Below are 8,716 nucleotides of genomic sequence, written 5' to 3'. Positions count from 1 at the left end.
TTTAATGGGGAATGTCTGGGACACAAGGGTTATGCCTATACATTCAAAAGAACAAGAGCAACCAGTGCTGATGTGGATGCAGGGAGAAATGGACTGTCCTTCATTGTTGGTGGGAACGCTGGCTGGTTCAGTCTTTTTTGTAAAACTATAGGAACATTCCTCAAAAAATGAGAAATTGAGCTCTCATTTGACCCAGCAATACCACTTCTGGGAATATACTCTGGGTGCCCAAAAAATACACAGCAGATATGTCCATCTGCACTTCTATGTTCACTGCAGCACTGTTCACAATAGTCAGAATCTGAAAACAGTCCAAGTGCCTGGAATAGATGACTGGAAGAAACTATGTACATCTGTCACTGTCACTGTCATGTCATCCCATTGCTCATCAATTTGCTCAAGCGGGCACCAGTAACATCTCCATCTTGAGACTTGTTGTTACTGTTTTTGGCATATTGAATATGCCACAGGTAGCTTGCCAGGCTCTGCTGTGCAGACGAGATACTCTCGGTAACTGGCCAGGCTCTCCGAGAGGGGTGGAGGAATCGAACCCAGGTCGGCCACATGCAAGGCAAATGCTCTACCTCTATGCTATTGCTCCAGCCCATGGTACATCTACACAATGGAAAACTATGCAGCTGTTTGGATGAAGCAATAAAATTTGCTTATAAATGGACGGACATGGATAATATCATGCTGAGTGAAATGAGTCAGAAAGAGAGGGACAGGTATAGAAAGACTGCATTCATTTGTGGGATATAAAAAATATATAAGGTATGAGACTAATATCCAAGACCAGGGTAAACAAGGGCCAGGAGGACTGGTCAATGGTGGAAGCTTGCCACAAGAGTATGGGGGCCAAAGGGCAGTTAGAAAAGAGAAGGGACCGACATGACAGTAATAGTTGGAAATGTGGCCATTTCCAACTACATATATTAGCAGAGGGGGTGGGAAGGAAACTGGGACCACTTGTGGTGGGAAATAAATACTGGTTGGTGAAGGGATGGGTGTTGGAACATTATATGACTGAAACCCAATTGTGAACAACTTTGTAACTGTGATTAAATTTTAAAAATTTAAGGGTTGTGCCTGGGGAAGGTACTAGATCAGGCACTACAGAAAAACCATGCAGGGAGAAGAGTAACCATCCTGATGCCTCAGTTCCTGCTCATGACCAAATGGCTTAAAGATAAATGACAGGGCTGTGGAGAGAGTGCAGGGGTGAGTGCACTTGCCTTGCATCCCTCCAAACCAGGCAAGAGAAGCCAACACTGAATCTGGTTCCCTGAGCACAAGGCCAGCGATAGCCCCTGAGCACTGCCGCAGGGTGTGGCTCAAATCCAAGGAAAAAGAGGACTGGGGGGGATGCTAAGGAGGGCTGAGCATGTGCTGTACACACAGGGAGGCACAATTTGATCCCGGACACTAGCACACCTTCCCATCTCCTGCTCACCACCCCTCCCCCACCCCCTCCCCCCCTGCCCCGGTACACAGCAGTAGCAGCTTGAGCACTGCAGGGTGTGGCCCCCAAACAAAATAAAATTAAGAAAGGCAGAAAGGAAAGAAAGAAAGAAAGAAAGAAAGAAAGAAAGAAAGAAAGAAAGAAAGAAAGAAAGAAAGAAAGAAAGAAAGAAAGAAAGAAAGAAAGAAAGAGAGAAAGAAAGAGAGAAAGAAAAAGAAAGAGAGAGAAAGAAAGAAAGAAAAAGAAAGAGAGAGAAAGAAAGAGAAAAGGTGCTTTGAAAGAAGAAGATCTCACTGACGAACAAGTCACTGTTTACCTAGAGCGAGAACGTTAGGTTCATGAAGGAAGTGCAACGAGTGGTATTGTGTCCTTGAGTTCTTTCCAGAGCTTCCTTGAATCTGCTCCCAAATGGTACCTCCGGTAATGAGCCCTTATCTTCTGCTATCTTCCACTCCTGTGTGTGCTGATGGTCATAGTCCTGACCTTTCACATACCACCACACCTGCACCACTAGAAGAAGCATTTTGAAATCCACCCTCCTGCTCCCGCCCTTCCATCCATCCAGTGGATGGCGGCTTATCTATCCTTGATGGTACAGGTCAAATTTTGCCCTTCTAAATGGAATCTGTTATTTCCCCTTCTTTCAAATCTCTCTCCTATAATAACTAACTTGCCCTTGAGTTTTTTTTTCTTCTTTCAGGGATGCCCCACAAAGTAATACTTTCTTGCACATCCTCCCTCCCCGACTCCTTCTACCAATTAGCATTGCTAGTATTGCTATGGGCTAGTTCTCAAGGAATATTTGTTGAATTGCTGCCTCTCCTCTGAATTTTAGAGTTTGGGATTATAAATCAGGCCTAACATCTCGAGATAGCACAGCAGGTTGGGCTTTTACATTGATGCAGCTAGCCTGAGTTCCATCTTTGGTACCCCCTATGATCCCCCAAGCCTACCAGGAATGATTCTTGGGTATAGAGCTAGGAATAAGTCTTGAGCCCCACCAGGTGTGGGCCCCAAACCAACAGATTAGAAAGAAAAAAAGAACAGACCTTGTAGCAGGATGATTCTGGGCTCTTCATTATGAAATCTGGTGAATTGGAAGTCATTCTTTGGCTAGTGAGAATCACCCTTGCTGAGTACCATGACAGGATGCTGTTGGAAGCTGTGTCTGGGTATATACTAGGAAGGAAAATCCATATGCTTTGTCCTGGACTTTCCTGTCATGCCAACATGAAGGGAGCTCAGTTGTTCCAAATTTTGCTTTGAAAGAAGTGGTCGGGAGGACCAATCTGGCATACTGGGAGAGGACACATAACCTTTTTCTGTTAGAAATTCATGAGATAACCATCACAGGTGTTTACCAAGAATGCAGACTGTGGAAAATATTATAGGCAAATCTCTGTTACTAAAGGATAGATAGTTATGTCCCATAAAGTTTTTTTTTTTATTTTTTTGGGTCACACCCGGCAATGCACAGAGGTTACTCCTGGCTCTGCACTCAGGAATCACCCCTGGAATCAAACCCGAGTCGGCCACGTGCAAGGCAAATGCCCTACCCGCTGTGCTATTGCTCCAGCCCCTGTATCTCCCAGCCTTTATTTATTTATTTATTTATTTATTTTGCTTTTTGGGTCACACCCAGTGATGCTCAGGGGTTATTCCTGGCTTTGCACTCAGGAATTACTCCTGGCAGTGCTTGGGGGACCATATGGGATGCTGGGGATCGAACCCGGGTCGGCCTCGTGCAAGGTAAACGCCCTACCCGCTGTACTTTCTCTCTGGACCCCTAAAATGGAAAACTCTTAACAACAAAACTTTATGGGACAGGGGCCGGAGCGATAGCACAGCGGGTAAGGCGTTTACCTTGCACACGGCCAACCCGGGTTTGATCCCCGGCATCCCATATGGTCCCCCAAGCACTGCCAGGAGTAATTCCTGAGTGCAGAACCAGGAGTAACCCCTGAGCATCGCTGGGTATGCCTCCAAAAAGCAAAAAAAAAAAAAAAAAAAAAAAAAGTAAAGAGTTTTCCATTTTATCTTCCAAAGTGGAACCAACCTTGGCTTCAGCAGAGCTTTGATTCAAACTGGCCTAGGGCCCATGGGCCAGAGAGACAGGATAGACGAGATGGCACTTACTTGCCTTTCATGTGGCCACGATGGCTAAGATCCTCTTTCATATCCCAGCGCCATACATGGTTCCCTTGAGCACCGCCAGGGGTCACTCCTGAGAACAGAGCCAAGAATTAGCCCTAGAGCACTGGTGAGTATGGTCCCCCAAACTAGCCTAAATAACGACTCAGACTTGAGATGAGGGATGCCAAGACAGCCAAGGAAGACCTGACAAGAGAATCATAATCCTCTGGCTTTGCTAGCAGCCAGCTGCAGAACTGTTGTGACCTCACTTTGACCCAGACACTCCCTCTGGATTGCTTTCATTCTTTGAGACTTTCCTTGGGGTTGGAGATAGGACACAAAGGGTGTGCCTTTCACTGGGTCACAAAGGTGGCCACTCTTGGAGGTCCCCCTGTGGCCTGTGGGTTGCTTCCTGCCCAACAGTTGTTACTTGCTGAGGTCAGGAAGAAGCATCAGTGGCTGCTGATGCCAGAGAAGCTGCATGAGAGCTGACAGAACTGATGGGCTTTTCACCACCAGGGTCCTGTGGTCAAGAGGAAGCATGAGTAAACAAGGCCAACCATGTCTGCTCCAAGCAGTGGTAGAGGGAAGGTAGGGGCTGCTCCAGAAGGTATTCAGAGCACTGTGTTGCAAGAAATATGAGCCACTACCACATTGAAAAGTGCCTGTGGATTGGTGGATCTGTTTTAAGGCTGTGTTTCTGGTTGAGTTTTATTCATTTATTTATTTTTCTGGTGGTGGTGGGTGAGAGGGGGTGACAACTGGCCTGGCTCAGTGGATATTCCTGGCTCTCTGCTCAGGAGTGACACTGATGGTTCTCAGAGGATATGCAAGGCCAGAGAATTGGAACCAGTTGCAGCACGTAATGTAAGAAAGTGCCTTACCTCCTGGATCTTATCTCTGGCCATTGAGTTTGGGTTTTAGTTTTTATGATATTTTTGTCTTTGGGTCACATCTTGTAGTACTTAAGGGCTTACTCCTGACTCTGTGCTCAGAGATCACTCCTAGAAGTGCTTGGGGGATTATGTGTGGGATTGACCACATGCAAGGCAAATGCCCTCCCGCTGTGCTATTGCTCGGGTCCCAGCCTTTTTCCTACTTTCTGGACTGGCATTTTATTCTAAAAAGACACATGTCAATTTTCAGTAGCAGAACAGTTGGTTGTCCTTTTTCTTTCTTTTTGATTCTTGGGCCACACTTGGCAGTGCTCAGGGGTTACTCCTGCCTCTACACTCAGGAATTACTCCTGGAGGTGTTCAGGGGACCATGTGGGGTGCCAGGAATTGAACCTGGGTTGGCTGCATGTAAGGCAAGCACCCTGCCTGCAGTACTATCTCTCTGGCTTCACCACTATTGGTTTTGTTTCTCCCAAAGAGGCCATACCAAAGGAGAGAACATGTAATCTAATGAGCTGTGGGATGGATGGATGCACCCTGAACGAACCTCACAGCAACCACACTAAAAAGGGGGTATTCATTTGGGGCTGGAGAGATAGCACAGCGGGTAGGGCGTTTGCCTTGCACGCGGCCGACCCGGGTTCAAATCCCAGCATCCCATATGGTCCCCTGAGCACGGCCAGGGGTAATTCCTGAGTGCAGAGCCAGGAGTAACCCCTGTGCATCGCCAGGTGTGACCCAAAAAGCAAAAAAAAAAAAAAAATAAAAAAAAAATAAAAAAAAATAAAAAGGGGGTATTCAGAAGGGAAAGAAAGTTTCAAGAATTAAGCTGCCAGCCCAGGTGGGATGGACATGTGAATCAACCCTAGAAGCAAAATTTCAAAATAATATAAAAAGCTTTGTAAGTTAAGATCTTTCCAGCACTGATATAAAACAAATACAAAACAGTTACAAAACTGATACAAAATAAGTTAAGATCACTCCAGAACTGACAAAACCACAATATTTTGAGCATTACCAGGGACCCAGAGAAGGGTGATGAGACTAGTTTCCTATGACTAACGCTACTACTGAATGTCATTTTCTCTTCTCTTGAGGAGGTAAGAGAGCGAATAAGGGCTCACCTCAATCTAAGGGACACATGATTTATTCTGCTGAGAGGTGAGGGAGATGTGGAGCAAGGATTTAGTCTCAATAATAAAATAAAAAAATTTATTATTGAATTACTGTGAGATACAGTTACAAGCTTTCATGTTTGAGTTTCAATCATGCAATGATCACCCATTCTTCCACCAGTGCATAATCTCCACCACCAATGTCCTCAGCATACTCCCCCTTTCCAACCCTCCCCCTGCCTCCATGACATACAATTTCCCCCATACTTTCTCTTTACTTTTGGGCATTATGGTTTGCAATAAAGATACTGAGAGGTTATCATGTTTGGTCCTTTATCTACTTTCAGCACATATCTCCCATCTAGAATGATTCCTCTGACCATCATTGACTTAGTGATCTTTTCTTTATTACAGCTGCCTTCTCCCCTAGCTCATGAGGCTGGCTTCCAACTATGCTGCAATATTCCTGGCCCTTGTATCTACTGTCCTTGGGTGTCCATCTCATATTATGCTATTTTATATTCCACAAATGAGTGCAGTCCTTCTATGTTTGTCCCTCTCTTTCTGACTCATTTCACTTAGCATGATACTCTCCATCTCCATTTACTCATAAGCAAATTTCATGACTTCATCTTTCCTAACAGCTGCATAGTATTCCATTGGATAGATGTACCAAAGTTTCTTTAACCAGTCATTTTTTCGCAGGCACTCGGGTTGTTTCCAGATTTTTGCTATTGTGAACAGTACTGTGATGAACATATAGGTGCAGATGTCATTTCTACTGTGCTTTTTTGTACCCTTAGGATATATTCCCAAAAGTAGTATTGCAGGATCATATGGAAGCTCAATTTCTAGTTTTTGAAGCACTGTCCATAGAGCGTCCCTTGTCCCCCACATCCACGCTAGCACTGGTTGCTTTTGTTCTTTTGAATGTGTGCCAGACTCTGTAGTATGTGATAATATCTCATTGTTGTTTTGATTTGCACCTTCCTGATGATTAGCAATGTGGAGCATTTTTTCATGGGCCTTTTGGCCACTTGTATTTCTTTTTTGAGGAAGCTTCTGTTAATTTCTTCTCCCCATTTTTTGATGGGTTGGAGGTTTTTTTCTTGTACAATTCTACTAGAGGTGTCACCATCTTAATTTGAGTCACTTCTGATTTTTTTGTTAAAGCAGTAAAGAAAAGAAAGTTGTCCAGAGACACCTTAAGCTGAAAACCTGAATAGCACTTTCTTTTTTCCTTTGCTAACCCTTCCGGAACCCTTTTTAATGCAGCCTGGCTGGTCCTGGTTCAGGACACTGAGGTTGCCCACAACATACTCTTTCTCTGGGCTGTGTAGATCTCAGTAAGGCAGGCCCAGTCTTTCCCTTCTCTCTGCAGATGACAAAATGTAATCAGCTGTAAATTTCTCTTTGAAAGTGAGAAAAGATTAGACTGCTGCTTTAAAACTCTGTAGTGATGTAAGACTCTACTTTGAGGGATCATTTCTATAGTGCATTACTAGAGAAGTTCCTGATCGTGCAGAGCACCGGAAACCACGAGGAGGAGCCAGAGCCTCCTCTCCTGAGCGCGAAGCTGGTTCTAGGTGTTGCTTCCGCAGCTGTCTTTTACCATTAATGTTCGTTCTTCTCTTCTTTGGAAGAGTGAGGGGAGAGGATGCAGTCTGAGTGGTTTCTTTAAAAACAAACAAACAAAAAACAAACCCAAAACAAAGCAATACTCGGTGGTGATTTGGAATGTTTTACAAACACTTGCTACAACAAAAGAGTTTAAATATAAAGCATTTTATATGAAAATATGCTTTTAAAGACACTTTGCATTATGTTCACATTCCCTTGAGACATTTCCCCAGGTCCTCTGCCCTGAACCCAGAAGAATCTCTGGGGAGAGGCAGAGACAGTTCAGCAGAGAAGCGGTGGCAGGGCTATGGAAGGAAAAAAGCAGCCTTCAGTCACAAATCGATGCATTTTTTTTCTGCAATCGAATCGATCTGTGATTTTGGAGGAGCAGCAGCAAGGCAGGATTTGGGGTGTTCTAAATCTCATCTGGGTGAGGTCTGCTCCAGCCTCCTTCATATGTAGAGGTGTTCTGCGGTGCATTTTACTGTCATCTGCCAAATTATCACTTGTCTTTTTCAGCTTGGCTACACAGGTCTCCCATCCAGCTCAGCACTGGTCTCTGCCTCCTTGAGTTTACCAATAAGAATCTTTATCTCTTCCTTTTGTTTGCCTTGTTTTGGGGAATACTTTTCTTTGGCAGCACTCAAACACTTCCAGTTCTGGTCCCTCTGTTGGCTCTGTTTGTCCTTCTCTCAGCATCGAAGACACTCCCAGCTCAGCCTTCTCTGAGCAGTCCAAGTTTCCCTCAATGATAAACCACCTCTTTGTACTTCCAACCTGCCTCTTTTGCAGTATTCTTTTTTTTTCTTTTTGGGTCACACCCGGCGATGCACAGGGGTTACTCCAGCTCATGTACTCAGGAATCACCCCTGGCGGTGCTCAGGGGACCATATGGGATGCTGGGATTTGAACCCGGGTCGGCCGAGTGCAAGGCAAACACCCTACCCACTGTGCTATCGCTCCAGCCCCTTTCGCTTCTGTGAGTTGAATTCCCTGAAGTTCCATTTTTCTTCATCTCTTAATTAAGACCAGTTTCTCAGACACCTTCATTCCTCCCTCATGCTTTGTTGCAGCTTTCTCAGCTTCCTCCAGCTTCAGCAGAGCAGTATCCAGATGTTGCTGACACAGCCCAGCTCACTTTCTTTCTTTCTTTTCTTTTCTTTTTTTGCTTTTTGGTTCTCACCCAGTGATGCACAGGGGTTACTCCTGGCTTTGCACTCAGGAGTTACTCCTGGCGGTGCTCAGGGGACCATATGGGATGCTGGGGATCGAACCCGGGTTGGCCGCGTGCAAGGCAAATGCCCTACCCACTGTGCTATCGCTCCAGCCCCCAGCTCACTTTCAACTACCTGAGTCCTGCAATTCAAAGATGCCACTCAGCCTCAGCCTGTTCCCAGGCCTGCCTTTCTCCTTCTGTTCCTGCTGGAGGTGCTCTGCACTTTGCCTGTTGTTGCAGAACCTGGATCTTATGTTTTGCTGCCTGAAAGCTG

At 45.3% G+C, this 8,716-nt stretch overlaps 1 non-coding gene across 1 annotated transcript; it reads left to right on the top strand.

The window, feature by feature from the left end:
• Window positions 1-7,069: 7,069 nt before the first annotated feature.
• Window positions 7,070-7,279, top strand: LOC129404474 (small nucleolar RNA U3). The gene has a single exon (XR_008629887.1). It is a non-coding gene; the product is annotated as a small nucleolar RNA U3 (small nucleolar RNA).
• The last annotated feature ends 1,437 nt before the right edge of the window (window positions 7,280-8,716 follow it).

The sequence above is a fragment of the Sorex araneus genome, chromosome 4, assembly GCF_027595985.1.
Source record: "Sorex araneus isolate mSorAra2 chromosome 4, mSorAra2.pri, whole genome shotgun sequence".
NCBI lineage: Eukaryota > Metazoa > Chordata > Mammalia > Eulipotyphla > Soricidae > Sorex > Sorex araneus.
Note: the sequence above shows the minus strand (reverse complement) of the source record. Positions and strands in the feature narration are given on the sequence as shown.